Source organism: Pinus tabuliformis, chromosome 7, assembly GCF_031772625.1.
Source record: "Pinus tabuliformis cultivar Carrire ecotype Pingquan chromosome 7, CPIR1, whole genome shotgun sequence".
Classification (NCBI taxonomy): Eukaryota; Viridiplantae; Streptophyta; class Pinopsida; order Pinales; family Pinaceae; genus Pinus; species Pinus tabuliformis.
This window is the reverse complement of record NC_142293.1, coordinates 477,409,716-477,428,326: the sequence shown is the minus strand read 5'-3', so window position 1 is coordinate 477,428,326 and position 18,611 is coordinate 477,409,716.

Below are 18,611 nucleotides of genomic sequence, written 5' to 3'. Positions count from 1 at the left end.
TCCCAACTGTAGATTTATTGATTCTTGATAAGAGAGGATCCCTAAAACTTTTTCCATCTCGTGGTTTACCCCTTGAGATATGTACACATAGATCACAAATATCTGCAAATGGTAATTGAGAAATATCTCCTTTTCCTGTCAAGTTAATGAGATCAATCCACTCATCTCTGATAGATTTGTATAGGAGGGCTTTCAAAGTTTCCTCATCCAGACTATCCATTTTTTCCCTTTTAAGATTATAAACAAATCTCTCGACTAAGTCTTCAACATTCTCATATTCTTTCTGTGTCATTTTGAAGACTTCGTCCCTAATGTTATGAGGCATACAATAGTCCCTATATTTATCTAAGAATTCTTCATTCATTTGTGCCCATGTCCTTATAGTATTCATTCCTAGACTCATGAAACATTTCAATGCTAAATATTTTAAGGTAGTAGGGAACAATTTTAATTTTTGAGCATCATGTAGATAATCATATGATCTACATAATACTTCAAATTCAAAGAGAAATGTCTATGGGTCTTCACTTATTTTTCCATGGAAATTAGGAAGAATAGAAGGTGAAATATTTTTCATTGTGAGGGTTGTATCCTCATCAAAGAAAGGAAATCCAAAAGGATCTTGATCTCCTCTACCTCTACCTCCTCCTCTGCCTCTATCTCCACCACCTCCTCTACCTCTACCTCCTCCTCCAATCCTAGGTTGTTCACCATTGACATTGTGTACTTCTCCATCTCCTTCTTCAACCATGATGGATTCTTAAGTATCTGGTTCTTCTACGAATGGATAATCAAGACGAGTTTCTTGTTCCTCTTCTTCACTAGGAATTTCTAATTCTTCTCCTAGAATTTGTTCACCAGTGGAAGATAGAAAAACTACTCTTGTAGTTGGGGATGTAGGATCTTCTTCGATTATAGCCTCAGTAGATGAATTAGGTGAAGTTCTATATTGGATTTCAGATCTTAAGATTTTAGGAGGTCTTTGTTCACCTATGGATAGAATTCGAGTCTGAGTGGGTGGTGTGGAACTTCGAAGTTGTGGTGGAGTGAGCGGATTTGTGGGAATCAAGCTTCTTCCGCGACCTACAAATCTACCTCTAGAGTCTCTTTCCCTATGCATATCATGTTTTTGCTTGATTCCTTTTTAACTTCTATTTGTACTTCCCTGACTATGGTGCCAAAATGTTTAGTCAATTTAATTTTCTTAAATTGTAAGCATAAATTATCGACCAGGGTAGGTAAACCGATGAAGTGCAAGTGCACTATATGTGCTAGAAGTCTTTTATGTCATTAAGGTGATTATGTCATTGTTATCTAAGTTAATGTCAAACTCTAGAATTAGTGTTGAGATGATGTTATTATCTATACTAGGATGTTATTTCTAAGATTTTACTGTTAACTGATTATCTTAAATGTTATCTCCAGAAGTAGTTCTGATTGAATTGAGTTTTTAGAATGATTGGATAATGGTTTTAACTCTTTTCAATGAATATGTAATGTTAATATTCTTTTCAACTTATCAATTGTTTTTGGATTTTTATGCTACAACTAAATAAAGCTAATTATGAAAGCATGAAATGACATAAAGAAAATCCTAATTTATCAACTTGGAAATGAAATGTGTTTGAATTTAGAATCTGAGAAAGACTGCCACTCTTATCTACTGCAATTTTATTTCAATGCAAAAAGCAAAACAAAAATGAGATTACTGAGCTATAAAATCACTAAGCTATGCTAGGCAATGAATGAAAAGGAATTACTGAGTTTATGCTAGGTATTAAGAAAACAAAATGACTGAGTTTAAGCTAGATATTAAGAAAATGAAATGAACGATACAAAAATCAATCAGGTGAACCTAGTCACAAACTTCATTGAACTGCATCTTAAAAACATGAAAACAAGGCATCCATGAATTAAATCTATGAAACAAAAGAAAATATAACTACTGCAAATTAAAGACCCGATTTGCGTGTAGGGGCCCTCCACAAGGCAGTCAGTCGCTTTAAATAAAAAACACATAAAATATATGAAACAAGAATTTTGTATTAAGCAAAAAAGAGTTCTATAGGATGCTCAAATTACATACGTTGGCACACACATTACACAGAGCTTCCAGTGTTTTTATATAATTCTTATTAACAATATGAGAAATTTATGCCTATAGGACTTCACTATAATCCTTATCAAAACTAAATCATATCGCTTATTTTTCGATTTGCCATTGAAAAGGAAAATCAATGAAATCTCTTAAAATTTAGACTCTATTCTAGTGCGTTGTCCTGCTGTTGACTGCCATGGTTGATCGTGTTATAGTGCGGATCTCTTGGTGAATTAGCTCGAGTAAATAGGAGGAAATCCATGAGAGGATCATTCCCTATCTGTCCATATACTCCTTTGCTGAGTTGGCGCACTCAAACCTTGTTAACAATGGAAATAGTTGTAGATCTTTGGATTAGCTGCAGAATCAGGTCAATTATGTAGCTCCATGTAAAATTTAACAGAACAATAAGATATATTGACAAAATATGAAAAATAGGACATATGAATGTTTACCTTATTAAAACCTTATGTTTACTGCATTTATTTGGATGATAGGGGTAGGAAAAATGAGGTAAATATGGACAAAAGGAGGTCAAGATAAAGCAGTTCTTAGACTCTACAAATTGCGTATGTGTTATTTTTCATTCTGATATGTATTTAAGACATTACCATAAATTAATTGAACACAAAAGTAATAGAAAGGATTTCTGTTACTTCTAGTGTTGTTTCTAATTCGAAATTAAAATCCAATGCTCATTCATTCCATGACCCATGTTTTATAATTTTTTGATATGAAACATATAATTTAAACATTCACAACATAATTTTCCTTCTTGTTATCAAGTTTGCACGAAACCTTTTTTCTTTCTTACATCACAAAATGAATAAAAACAAAATTCTCTTATGTGATTTCTACCGAAAGACTTTGCTTATTTTTTTTTCTTTTTTGAAGACTTAAGTTAGAGGTCGGATCCAAAAATATTTTGTAAAAACAATTATAACCTCCCGACTTCCTGACCTTATGACCACCCAACTAGCAAGTCAGGGTGACTACGATTTTTTTAATAAATAATCTGCCCGACCTCCTGACCTCAACAATGCTCGACCATGTAACTACTCGACCTAATGAAACCACTTGACTATGGTATATTCGGGGCTGCAATAGAATAAATGAATCATAAAAAAAAAATGCCCGACTATTTGACCTCCCGAGTGTGCAATGTTCTTTTTAATATAGATATTCAAAAAATTTCATTTCAGGTTCAATTGATTCCTTGTTAAGATAATAATAAATTTCCTCATGCTTTCTCGATTCAGGAAAAGAATAACAGTTCAACTACTTACGAGAAATTAATGAACATGTTTAGTTGCAATATTTTCATATTTTAAACAAAATTTTAAGAGTTTAGAGTGCTTTTCCTGCATGTTGTTTTCCTAAATCTAGTTTGAAGAAACATTGAATTAAGGAAATATAGTACTAGTTTCAAAAATACTATGTAACTAGAATATCATTTTACAATTTCTTGAATTTAGTTTCAAATTTAAATAAGGATATATATATATATATATATATATATATATATATATATATATATATATATATATATATATATATATATATATATTGTGTTACTATTCTCAGGTGATTAAATGTGGAAAAACCACTTGACCACCAGAATGCCTAAGTACTCATCCTAAGGACAAAACCTGACTATGGTATAGTAGAGTTGGGAAAGAACAAATCAACCATAAAAGAAAAAAAACACCTGACCGCCTGACCTCCAAACCATATGATCATCTGAATAGAATACTATTTTTGTTGATTTGCATGCAGTGTGCTTTTTAATACATATTTTCAAAATTTCCCATTTCACATTCAATTGATTATTTGTTAAATCAATAATAAAATTTCTAATTCTTATTGATTCCTAAAAGTGAAAATAGTTGGTCTGTTTACAGGAAATCAATGAACATGTTCAATTTTGATTTTGCGTTTTTATAAACAAAATTTTAGGATTTTAGGCTTTTTTGCCTGCATGCTCTTTCTTAAGTCTTGTTCGAAGAAATTTGAATTAAGAAAACACAATACCAGTTTCAGAAAACTATGTGTAAGCATAACGTTAATTTTTTTAGAAATCACTGAGGTCAATTTCAAATTTTAAATAAGCAAAACTTATATATGCTCTATTAGTGTTTACAGGTCATAAAATCACAAAAAAAGGGAAACTCTCTAGTAGTAAATTTAAGATTTTAGAGTCTTTTGTCTGCATGCTCTTTTCTTAACTCTTGTTAGAAGAGTAATTGAATTAGGGAAACACAATGCGAGTCTCAAAAAATTTTGTGTAGGCATAATGTTTGTTTATTTTTTTTCCTTAAATTCCAAATTTTGAATAATCAAAACTTATATATGCTCTCTTAGTGTTTACAGCTCATAAAATGCCAAAAAAAGGAAAACATCTAATGGGAAATTTAATATTTTAGGGTGTTTTGGTTGCATGTTCTTTTCTTAAGTCTTGTTTGAAGAAACAACGAATTAAGGAAACACGGTCCCAGTTTAAAAAAATATTTTTTAAGCATAATGTTATTTCTTTTAGAAATTCTTGAATTCAATTTAAAATTTTAAATAAGAAAAAATTATATATCCTCTGTTACTGTTTGCCAGTTATAAAATTGGAAAAAGGGGAAAATCTGCAGTGAAAAATCAACAAATGGAGAAAATTAGAGAAAACATTAAGGGGATAGATGATCTACTAGCATAGAAACTCAACTTCAATGCATTACTCATCTTAGATTAAAATTACAAAACACAAAAAGCATAAACGATGAGCTGGGAGGAGATATTTGAATTTTTTGAGCAAAGAGAATGGTTAAAAAACACAAGAACTACTGAAACAAAGAACAATTAGTTTGAAGCAATCAAAGCAACATAGTAACAAAAAGTAGAAACTAGGGAATTATTTTTCCCTATTATGAAATGGTTTCATGGATTCACTCTCGCGCTAATATTAAAACCTGAAAAATATCATACCATCAAGAAATTGTCACATCCTCCTGGAAATATGAAGTCTTATCACCCATATACAAGCTCAGTGCCCAAAAAATTCACCTTAATGTTGAATTCATTTATAAGTTTCGAAGTACTGTCTTGAAGAAATTCCAAGAGAATTATGATATAGTAATTAGAGACTAGTTGAGAGAAGAAGATGAAGGTTTCAAGCTCAAAGCAAAAAAGGAGTATTTGATAGCTATTTTTAAGAATCCAGTTAGATTTCTTATTAAAATTCTAACCAGACTATACAGGGAACAAGATCCTAAGAATTGCAAAATTAAATGGATCCCAATAAACCATTCTCACTCATGAAATGGAATTACCCTTCTGACCAACAACTACTTATTCAAAATTATGTTCCTACTCTATGGGAGTCTAATTTCAAATACCATTTTTATGATATTTACCATTATGTTTTGATTCTTTTCCATGAAATCCTATTTGGAACAATACTTCCCAGAATAAGTGATAATTTGAAAGAAGGCCTAGAATTAATAGGTCACTTGTTTGTTGAAGAATTATTTTCCTATGTCAGAGTGATTGGAAGTGAAGTTTCTCCCCATCTTCTACCCCAATATATCCCTAAAAGACTTGCTTTGAGACAAGTGGCTAATCAAGTTGTTTTGAATGGGCAAGCCAAAAAAGTTGAGTAAGATGCAAAAGGAACTATGGCCTAATTTTCCAATCAAGTTTGGTGACTTCAATATCTGAGACAAAGGGCACATAATCAAAGAAGATGAAGAGCTTGAGGAAATTTGGTTATTTCCTTTTCCTCATTATAAATATGATCATGAAGGTGTCATCAACATTCATTATATAATGTCAGTTAGATAAAAAAATTATTCATCAGAAACCCCCTCACGATGAGATTTTTATAAAAATTGATGATTTTCTGTAAGTTTTTCAAAGATCCAAACTCTTAGATAGTCAAACAAGACAAAAATTGCAAGAATTTAGGGAGAAACTGTTCAAAAATTTCTGAAAGGAAAAGGATTTCCACCTAAACATTTAATTTGAATAGTTAAAGTCTACTAAATTTTTGCACTTTAATTTCAACAAACTCGCTTCATAACCTTGTATTGTTTCTCTAAAGGAAAAAGGGGTAGAAATTGAAAAAAAAAAGAAGGTTTTGTTGTCACAGGTAAAGAAGCTGAAGTCATAGCAATAAAAAAATCTGAAAGATCAGCAGGAAAGTACAAGAAGAACAAAAACTTCAGAAAAAGAAAAAATAGTTGAACAAGAGATTATTGTCATTAATTCTTCTAAGAAAATAGAGCAAAAGAAACTAGAAACAACATAAGTCAAACAAATGCAAGTAGATAAGGAGAAAGAAAAATAGGTATCTACTGAAATGAACACCAAGGAAAATGAGGAAAAAATGGAATCATATAAGAAGTTGGATACTATATTTGTTGTATCTCCTCAAGCATCAGTAACATTGATTTCTACTAAGATTCCTTGGGAATCATTATTTTTTAAACCATTTTCTGAGTTAGATCCAATTGCAGATACTATCCCTTCTTTGATGGATTATTATTTTAATACTCAAACAAAATCAGTTGTTAGAAGAACAAAGAAAAGAAAACATGATACTCTGGAGTCTATATCTGAATTCAACCGGCAGGCTCAGGGAGATGTAAAAGAAAAAGCTCAAGAACCTTCTCAAGCTTTAGTAGCTTTTTTTAATTACAATCGATACCATTTGAATGAGCTTGCAACTTCATATGATGACAATTTGCAGAAAATTAAAGTTTTGGAGGAAAATTTGAAGGAAAATGAATTGTTCAATGAAGAAATTTGGTAGTGAAATTCTGCCACTTTAGTTCAAGGATTTGTTGTAGAAAGAGGAAACCTGCAAAAGAACTTTCAGGAACAATTGAAAGAAGAAAATGAAAACATGAACAAGAGATTTAGGAATTGAGAAAATTACATGAAGATTAAACCCACATCTGGAAGGAAGAAGCAGAAAACACTTCTTTCATTATGGTCACAACTTTAGAAGAGCAAATTGAATCTCTTAAATATCAACTCAATGAGAATCAACAGGAAACATAGAGTCTCAAAGTCTACAAGGATCAAACTTTAAAAATTTGCCTAATTTTAAGGAAGAATTAATCAAAATTCTATAAATAGATGGATACAATCTCAATATTTTATCGAGAAATTACAGATTTAAATGAAATAATTGATTCATTGGTAGAAGAAGACAAATCAATCAAAAACAATTTTTTCTCTATTCTTGACAAGGAAAACAAATTTCAATCTAATGAAGTTCCAAAAGTTTTTAAGAGAGATAAAATATTGATGTTTGCATCCTTAAGTTATAGGGAGAAAGAGAAAAAAGAAACCAGAGCATGCATACAAATGACATATGAGAAATGTTTATCAATTTTGGAAAAATGAACAAACTTTATAGAAGAATTTGACCTATCAAGTGGCAAGTCATTAAAGGAAGCAGTTCTAGGAGAATTAAAACAATCTACAGAATATATTATTACGGAGGACCAGGTAGAAATATAAAAAAATTAAATTTTGGAAACAACAAAGTTTCCAAAAATTTCCGCAACTGCCTTTTGAACAAATCAAGCTTATTGCCAAGTTTGATGTCAAATATCAGAAGAAGAAGAAAAAAGTACAAGGATTAATTGTCAGCTTCTGGATCAACATAAATTAGTTTCCTTCCATTTATTGCTCTGTACCGTATGAGATATATTCACAATGGGAAACTTATATCCAAGTACATGCACCTCACCTTCTATTTAGTATCAATTACAAAGATTTTGAAGAAGAGGAAAGGATCCCTGCTTTCCTACCAGATATAAATTAAACAAATATATTTTTAGAGTTGAGTATTTACTATTAGAAAATCTCTTGATTTCATGTTTCAAGACCTATTTTATTATTTTTTATTATTTATAGACCTTTATGCATTGGTGCAATGGGTCCAAAATCAGTGAAGACGACAAACTTGAATATTTTTAATCCATTTTGAAGTACCAGGTTTTTTCAAAACCATTTTAAGTGTTCATGTATGATGACATATGGCATTTATGTTAATACATGATTTTAATTATTTAATAAATGCCTCTGATTTTACTCTATGGCTTGTGTTGTTTGATTCTTAATGAATATTTGATAATTCTATTTAAGATTTGCTATGACAATTTTGCAATTTACATCTTTTTATGATCAAGAATTAAAAGTTGTAGATTTGCTTATTGCTAGTTGATCATCGGAATCTAGTATTCAAATATAGGCTCATTTTCTCTCCTCTACGAGATAGAAATTTTTATTTATTTAGTTTAAATTGTGCATGTATAGATATTCCAGAAAATACCAAAATACTTGTTTCAATAGTATGAAAACCTGAAAATATTTTTGAAGTTTCTATTTAAACCTTCAGCTAAAACTTTTCTGTTCCATTTTATGAATTCAATTCCAATTAGGATTTTATATCTCATGATATCATGTTTGGTGTTATGCTCATTTAAATCCTTTAATTTCTACTATTTAGATTGGTTAAATCATTGGTTAACTGTGCATTTGATGTGGCTATTGGTACATGCATAAGGTACAAGACTTCGAAGTAAGTGTTTGATGAATATAATCTCAAGAAAATATATCTTTGTTTATATATTCTAGATATACATGTTAACATCAAGTAATTCACATATCCATTGTATTGAAAAAAAATTTCCCTCTATATGTTCATATGCATATGGCATTGATAAGTTTATAATATACTCTTATCAATCATTGATACATTTCTCTTGTTCAATGTTTCTAGCATTCAAGTGTTGTTTTAAGCAATTGGTAGCTCTATTGTCATTGTAAATGAAAAAATTATCAAAAGTTTGTGCAATTTTTTTCTCATATTAGACATATCAAAACACGGTGCAAGTGTACAAATAGACTCAAACAAAGAGTCATGGAAATCATTGATATTTTGTCAATAGATCAACAAGCCTTGTTCAAGTAAGATTTTCTCAATTGACAATATGAAAAAATGTCCAAGTGAGAACTGGTATCGAAAAATGCATGGGCCAATTGCTTTATCTATCGAAGGTATAATATCTATTGTTCTATGTAACAATAGTAGCTCAAAATGTGCACATGCAGAATTTTGGTTATGTTGCAAAATATTATATTGATAACCATCAATGTCTGCACTGAACTATAGATCTTTGTTTAAATTTCGTTTTAGATAGGCAATAGAACCTTTGTTACAGGGGTTATACAACCATACAAAATGGAAAAAAAATATAATTGGAACTTTGATTGGCCAAATAATGGCTTGTTGCAAGAGGATTTTTTCCACTTGTCAACAATTCCTTATTTATATTAGATACCAGCATAGCAATTCTTGCAGTCACAATTGTGCTTTGATCCCTTTTCACATTGGTAATTCTTATAATATAGAAGACTCCTCTTTTTCTTGTTATAATGTTTATCATTGTATATGGCACAATGACGTTACTATTCTTTTCAGCATTGTTATATAATTTTCCTCAGGAAGGTAAATCCCATTAGTTTTTGTTGCAATATTGTTTATTGTAATGTATGTGTGTCATTATTTCCATGAAAAAAATTATTCCTATGAGATGAAGCACAACGCGACAATAGATTCCATGTTGAATATGAGTTCTGCACCGCGTGTGCCCAAATTTCTAGCAAAAGAGTTATTATACACAGAAAAACACAAGGAGTTGGAGCAATACTTGAACATTTCATCAAAAAATTTCTGTCATTTACTATGTTCTTGTATTCATGTATGTCAAGTATTTAGATATGAATACAACTGCAACTAGAGAACTCAGAGTTATCGGGTTCATATTCTAACAAAATAGGTCTTTTTAGAACATATGCTTGCTTTTCAGCTAGAGTAGTGTTAATGAAAATTGTTTTTCCAAAAGCTGAATACATAGGAAATGACATAGAAATGTGGGCTGCTTGTTAACTTGACATTTGTTGCATATTTAGCAATGTGTTTCCAATTTTCTGAATAGTTTCAATTTTGTTGTCTCCACAAGATAGGAAATTTTCTCGAATTTGTTTGAATACAATTGTTATGGAGAAATCCATTTTTTTTACATATAAGAGCTGCAATATGTTACTGCAGCATAGGCATCTAAAATAAATTGAGCATCTTTGTTTTCTTGTCACACTATATTCTTATATTCATCCTTGTGAAGTATTTAGTTTTGAGTACAACTGCAACTAGAGAACTCTTCTTATTTAGCGTTATTGATACCAAAGGAAAAATATGTAGAAATGTATTGCTAGGTATGCATGTAGATACAAACAGACAGGAAATGTGATCTTTGAGGACCAATTATTGAAATTTTAGAAAGACTTTATAGTGTCACATAACATATACACTCATGATATCAATAATTGACCTAAGAGTCAAGAAAATAATTGTGACTATGCACACAGTATAGTATTTTCATAGCTTGTTGGATAGAGCCAAGTCTAGTCTTCCTCTTTTGTTTGTTCTCTAATTTTTTGATATGAAACATATAATTTAAAAATTCATGGAATAATTTTCATTCCTTTTATCAGGTTTACAAGAAGCCTTTTTTCTTTTGTGCATCACAAAATGAATAAAAAAAAAGCCTTAAACAATTTTTTTCTTTTTTGAAGACTTAAGTTAGAGGTCAGATCTAGAAATATTTTGTAAAAAAAATTATAACCTCTAGACTACCCGACCTTTCGACCACCCGATGTTGGAAATAATACTGAGAGGGGGGGGGGGGGGTTGAATCAATATTATCAGATCAATAAAACTTTTTCAATTTCATATTCAGAAACATATACGCTACTTCAGTTAAGTGAACCAGCGTGTACACGCTACTGTGTCTAAAGAAACCAGCGTATAACCAGAAATCTTATGATTCAGTTAGCTTATCTTCAGTAAATGCATCAGGACATTATTAACCATATTAATAGTAAACAGGTGCAGTATAACAGAATAGATCATCACACAAAAGCCACACACATGAACACCATGATATAAGGTGGAAACCTAATGTGGGTGAAAACCACCTGCTGCAAGTCGTCTCTATCTTTCTTTAATAAGAAACTTCAGTTTACAATCTTTTGTACTGGTGCAGCCTTATACCAGTACGTAGGCTACAACCTGCAGAAGGCTACAACCTTCTCTCGTTTTCCAGACTCTCCTGGAAGGGAGCTCCAACCCCCTTTGCTCTTGTACTAGCTAAGATACTAGTACGTAGGTGCAGGCCTACAATCTTCTTTCCTTCAGGTACCACTTTTCATACATTTTCAGACTGGATATTCCTGAAGCACAACATTACAATCTGAAGACCACAATTCATCCAATTTTCATAACAGATCATTGAAGCACAAAACAACCAATACTAGCATCATCAATCTTTGAATCACTGAACCACTGAAACCCTGTCAACACCCAGTCATCAAAACACAGAGCAGACTACAGAACTCTGCAATAACAGTCAGACCCAACTGTAACCCCAAAAATTAAGCTTCAAAAGATATACGCTACTTCAATGAGACCAACCCGCGTATACACGCGCTTTTACCAAAGACAACCTGCGTACAGATCTAAAAATAATTTTTCATAACTTGCAGTTGTACCAGACATCAGTCATACTCAGAACATAACATTGCGTCAGTATGCAGATCTAAGAAATACGCATAATCAACCATATAACGATAGTTCATTTCAAACCATTTGATCCCGATCTATCCTTAGATCAACCGGTGTGATCTCTCCTTAGCTTAGATCAAGCAACCCAGAACTTGCATACTAGATCTCTTTCTTTATCAGATATTCAAGACTTTTTCAATGCTATTGCCTAATGATCTTCTTCTCCTTTTATAGTCTTAGGCCTTGCTCAATACCACGGACCAAAACCATAGTAATCCAATACCAACAACTTCAAAACTAGGGATCAACACGTCTGTCGAGATACCTTGGTCAAAAACATAGGCTCAAGTACCGAGGACTAACTACCACGGACCAAAAGGAAGCTTCTCGACATGTACGCTCTTTTATGTTCATGAAACTGCGTGTATACGTGACTTCATATATAGCGAGCCTGCGTATCCGCGAATCAGTAAATAGCGTACCAGCATGTATACGCAACTTGGGCTTAATGAACCTGCGTATATGAAATTTCACTTCATTCTTGTAGTCTGGACTGAGATCTGTCATCAAAGAGAGTTGCCATCAAGGACAACACCTGTACCGTAGCACCACACCTGTGCCAAAATGCCAACAATCTCCCCCTTTGGACTTGATTGCAACCCCAAGATCCTTAGAATCATTCTCCCCCTTTGTCATCAAGGGCAAAGGGCTGAGCTCCCCCTGAGTACATGTTGATATCTCTGCTCTGTTGTGCTGAACATGCTCCCCCTGACTGTAGGCAAGATCTGAAAAAGATGTTCTTCAAAAAGAACCAAGACTTATACATCATAAAGGACCTTCCTATCACCAAAAGACTCAATACATACATCCATACTCCCAACCAAGAGGGGATACATTATAAATTTACATATAGCAACCAATTACATTACATTATTCATCCCAGGCATAGTGGGGAAACCAACATAGGCCGTTACATGACCTTGACACCATAAAAAAAGATATCACAAAAGAGATACATGACATAGAGACGAAAAATCTAGACCAAGACTTATGAAAGTCACTAGCAGCATCTGATAATCATCTTTTAGATCAGCAACCAAGATTTCCTTCTGTGCTCCTTCTCCTGAAACCAACAGCGGTTGTGAACTAGAACCAAGAGCATCTAAATGCCAACAATGCTTTATTAGACTTTAAGCTTCTCCCCCTGAAACTGTGCCTGCTGCACCCCCTGAAACTGTGCCTGAAGGACTCTGGCATACCCATCTCAGACCTTCTCCAACCAAAGTCTGCCCTTGTTGTTCAGAACTCCATATATGCGACTTCACTTGCATAAATCAGCGTATGTACATGGATATCCCTTATACAACACGCGTACACCAACTTTTCTTTAGAACAGACAAGCTTCAACAGCAGGATGAAGCATCAACTACTCCCAGCTTTTGTCTGAGATATTCAAAAGTCTCCCTAGGCAGTGGTTTTGTGAGAATATCAGCAATTTGTTCTTTAGAAGAAACATACTCCAACTTGACCTTCTGTTCAAGCACTTGTTCCCGGAGGAAGTGATACTTGATTGGTATGTGCTTGGTCTTTGAGTGCATGACTGGATTCTTTGAAATGCTGATTGCACTTGTATTATCACAAAAGATAGAGACAGGTGGAGTGCAAGTGATTTGAAAATCCTGCAAGGTCTGCATCATCCAAAGAAGTTGTGTGCAACAAGATGCCGCAGCCACATATTCTGCTTCAGCTGTAGATAAAGCAATCGAACTTTGTTTCTTACTGAACCAAGCTACTAATCTGGAACCCATGAAGAATGCACCACCACTTGTGCTTTTCCTGTCATCCACACTTCCGGCCCAATCTGCACCTGTGTAAGCATGAAGAGTGAGATCTGTATCTCTAGGATACCATAAGCCATAGTTTTGAGTCCCTTGAAGATACTTGAAGATTCTTTTGACTGCCTGAAGATGAGTTTCCTTTGGGTTGGCTTAAAATCTTCCAACAATTCCTACTGCATGCATAATATCTGGTCGGGTACCTGTCAAATAAAGCAAACTCCCAATCATGGATCTATAAGTTGGTTGATGAACTGCTGCTGATTCATCATTTGCACTGAGGCTGCATCCTGTAACCATGGGGGTACATACTGGCTTTGAATCTTCCATGCCATACTTCTTCAAGATCTGCTTGAGGTACTTGGTTTGAGACAAGAAAATACCTCCTTCATTTTGTTGGATTTGCAATCCAAGAAAGTATGTCAATTATCCAAGTAATGACATTTCAAATTCTTTCTGCATAACCAGGGCAAAGTTTTGACTCATAGCCTCTTCATTGCTGCCAAAGATAATATCATCTACATACACAACAAGTATTAGCAATTTGTTATTTTCAACTTTTATATAGAGATTGCTATCTGCTGATCCTTTTGAAAAACCTTGTTGGTGAAGATATTTGTCCAAACGATAGTACCAAGCCCTTGGAGCTTGTTTGAGACCATAGAGAGCCTTTTTTAATCTGCATACAAGGTTTGGATCATTCCCAAGAATGAAACCATCTGACTGCTCAATATAAACTTCTTCTTCTAAGTCTCCATTCAGAAAGGGTGATTTCACGTCCATTTGAAATATCTTGAAGTTTTGAAAGCTTGAGAGAGCAAGGAACATTCGGATGGCCTCAAGTCTTACAACAGGAGCAAAGGTCTCTTCAAAATCTATTCCTTCTTGCTGTGCATACCCTTTACAAACAAGTCTGGCCTTGTTTCTAATTACTTCTCCATTTTCATTCAATTTATTTTTGAAGACCCATTTTGTCCCTATGACATTCTTATCTTTTGGTCTAGGAACCAATTCCCAAGTGTTGTTCTTTCGATCTGCTCAAGTTCTTCATCCATTGCTTTGACCCAACATTCATCTTTGCATGCCTCTTTCACATTTTGTGGTTCAGTGGAAGAGAGTAATGCCAAATAGCTTGAAGCTTCTGCAACTGTTCTTCTTGTTTGTACTCCTGCTTCTTTCTGCCCCACAATCTGAGATTCTGGATGATTCTTCTGAACATATCTGGATGGAGTCTTCTCTTCTATTCTTATCTGCTCCTCTGGTTCTTCTTGAGGTTCTTCTTCTTCATCATTCTGTCTTTGAGGGTAGCCTTCATCTTCTTCGATGTCTTCATGATGAACTTGCCTAGGAATGTATCCCTTCTCATCAACCACAACATCAATGCTGTCAACAATTCTGCCAAGTCTTTTATTGTAGCACTTGTATGCTTTGCTATATGGAGAATAACCAAGAAGAATGCCTTCATCTGCTCTTGGTTCAAGTTTGCCAAGTTGCTCATCAGTATTCTTAATATAACATTTGCTCCCAAAGATTTTGAAGTGCTTCACCGAAGGAATCTCACCACACCAGAGCTCATGAGGGGTTTGAGTGATGTTTACTCGGACATTTGTTTTGTTGAGAATAATAACTGCAGCATGTGCAGCTTCACCCCAGAAAGTTGCGGGAGTACCTGATTCATCAAGCATAGCACGAGCCATTTGTTGGACTGTTCTGTTCATTCTTTCCACAACTCCATTTTGCTGAGGAGTTCTAGCTGTAGAGAATTCTCTTCTTATCCCATGTTCTTCACAGAAATCGAAAAATTCATTCGAGGTAAACTCCCCACCTCTGTCAGATCTGAGGCACTTAATTTTGTGTCCTGATTCATTTTCAACCAAGGCTTTGAAGGATTTAAATTTCTCGAATGCTTCATCTTTGTGCTTCATAAGTCCTAACCAGAAAAACCTGGAGAAATCGTCAATGAATAATATCAAATATTCTTCTCCTCGAGGTGTTCTTTTTCTGAATGGACCACATGTATCTGTATGTACTAGCTCAAGAGGCATGCTAGCTAATCCTTCCTTCTCAGGAAAATTAGTTCTGGTTTGCTTTCCAAACTGACATGATTTGCATATGGTGTTGTCTGGAATTTTGATATCTGGAAGATCACGAACTGCCTGATATTTGCATGCTTTCCTTATTTGTGAAGAGCTTAGATGTCCCAACCTCCGATGCCATAGCCAGTGTTCATCATCCTTGCTCAAATAGCATTGTTGTTGTCTTTCTTCAAATATGTATAGATTATTTGGAGTCCTTCTTCCTTTGATCACTGTTTCACCTGTATCAAGATCACGAACACAACATCCATTTGATCTAAATATTACCTCTGTTCCTTGATCGCACATCTGACTGACACTCAGAAGATTATGCTTCAATCCATCAACATACAAAACATTTCCAGCTTTGACCTTCTCTTTCAACGGAGCAATGCCTTTTCCTTTTATGGCTGCAGAGATATTGTTTCCAAAAGAAACTTTCTTTCCCTTTTCTACTGCAGTATATGATTCAAGTTTTTCTTTGTCCCCTGTCATATGCTTCGAACATCCGCTGTCAATGTACCATAGACTTTCTTGACCTTCTGCATAAAAGGCTATCCCACATCTTTCTGGTTGTAGTTCCTTTATTCTCCATGTTCTGACATTTGAGGTTTGTTCCTTCTGAGTTGTCTTCCAGAACCTGCTCCTGCATTTAGAGTCTTCATGACCAAAGTTATTACAAATAGAGCATTCAACTTCATTTTCAAGAATTGAAAAGTTGTTATAAGTCCTTTTCATGGTTCCAGTCATACTTCTTTGCTTTTGAGCTTCTCTAGTCATGATTGTCTTGTAGGCAACACATTGAGCTGCTTTGTGACCGAAGTTATGGCAAGAAAAAATTGGCCATTAAAGAAATTTCTGCGATAATCAGATCTATCATCCAACCGATTGTAGCTTCTATTGACATCCATTCTTGGGGCAAATTGGGAAGATTTTACCTGTGGCTGATTGTAGCTTCTATTTGTCCTTAAGGCAGCTTGTCCCCGAATTTCTTGATAGTCTTTATTTGTTCTTGAGGTAAACTGTCCCTGATTCACCTGATGACTTTTATTTGGCCTTTTCTCGCTCCTCCTTGCTGCATCAAGATAACTTTTAGAGGTAGAAGCTTGAGATGTTTCTCCATTATATCCCAGACCTGTCTTGATCAGAGGAGAACGTTGCACATTGATAATCTCATCCAAGGTTTTAGACCTTTAACAAATTTAAGATTAATCGCTTTTGTTTTCTCAATCTCCTTTCTAAGACAAACAATCTCACATTCCAATTCTTCAAGATGTTTTTCCTTTTCAGCCAGTTGACATTGTAGAGAATCAATAATGGCACTTTTCTCTTCTAAGCAAACTTTGAGATTATTCATTTCTTCATAAAAGCCTTCTACATCTATAGCATCCATGTAGTCATCATCTTCAAAAGCCATTAAAATTTTATATCTATTACCTTGTTCATCTTCGTCACTATTTGAAAGACCATCACTATCTTCATGAGTGTAATAGCTTTTCTTCTTTTCATTCTGTTTCTTGTTCCATTTAACAGGTTCTTTTCCCTTGTCATTCTTATCTTTGTGAGGACATTTGGCAGCATAATGACCTACTCTTCCACAAGCAAAGAATTTAAAAGGTAACTTACCTCTGAACCTTCCAGAACCCCTTTGAAGATTTCTGACAAAATTTGATTCTTCTTCTTCATCTTCTGGCACGTGACTTGCTTCATAATAATCTCCTTTGCCTGAAGCCTTGAAAGCAACTTCTCTTCTGTCTGATGGACCTCCCTTTCTCATTTCATAAGCAGTTAGAATTCTGTGAAGCTGAGACATAGTAAGAGTTTGTAGATTTTCCTTTTCTTCTATTGCAGACACTTTAGATTCAAATTTGGGGGACAATGATCTTAGAACCTTTTCAGCCACAATAGCCTCTTTTATTTCTTCACCCAAGTTTTTCATGCAATTAACAATCTCATCTACCCTAAGGAAATAGTTAGCCACACTTTCATCATTATACATTCTGAGAGTCTCATACTTAATCCTGAGAGTTTGAAGTTTAGCATGCTTTACCTGTTTGTCTCCTTCATAGCTCGTGACAATTTTGTCCCATATTTCTTTTGCGGATTTATAGTGCATTACTTTCATGAATTCCGATTGGGATATACATCCCAATAAAGTACTGACTGCTTTCGCATTTGTTTCATATTTCTTTTTCTCGGCTGAATCTGTAGGAGTAGCTGAAGGAAAAGTGTAGCCTGTCTCTACGATGTCCCAAAATTCTGTAACAAGAGATTAAAGATAGGCAGTAACTCTTACCTTCCAATAATTGAAGTTTGTCCCATCAAAAACCAGTGGCCTGATTCATGCTTCTCTCTCGTAGTTGCTCATGATGAACGATCTACCTTCAAGCGATTAAGCTTCTCTGAAGGACCTGCTCTGATACCAATTGTTGGAAATAATACTGAGAGGGGGGGGGTGAATCAGTATTATCAGATCAATAAAACTTTTTCAATTTCATATTTAGAAACATATACGCTACTTCAGTTAAGTGAACCAGCGTGTACACGCTACTGTGTCTAAAGAAACCAGCGTATAACCAGAAATCTTATGATTCAGTTAGCTTATCTTCAGTAAATGCATCAGGACATTATTAACCATATTAATAGTAAACAGGTGCAGTATAACAGAACAGATCATCACACAAAAGCCACACACATGAACACCATGATATAATGTGGAAACCCAATGTGGGTGAAAACCACCTGCTGCAAGTCGTCTCTATCTTTCTTTAATAAGAAACTTCAGTTTACAATCTTTTGTACTGGTGCAGCCTTATACCAGTACGTAGGCTACAACCTGCAGAAGGCTACAACCTTCTCTCGTTTTCCAGACTCTCCTGGAAGGGAGCTCCAACCCCCTTTGCTCTTGTACTAGCTAAGATACTAGTACGTAGGTGCAGGCCTACAATCTTCTTTCATTCAGGTACCACTTTTCATACATT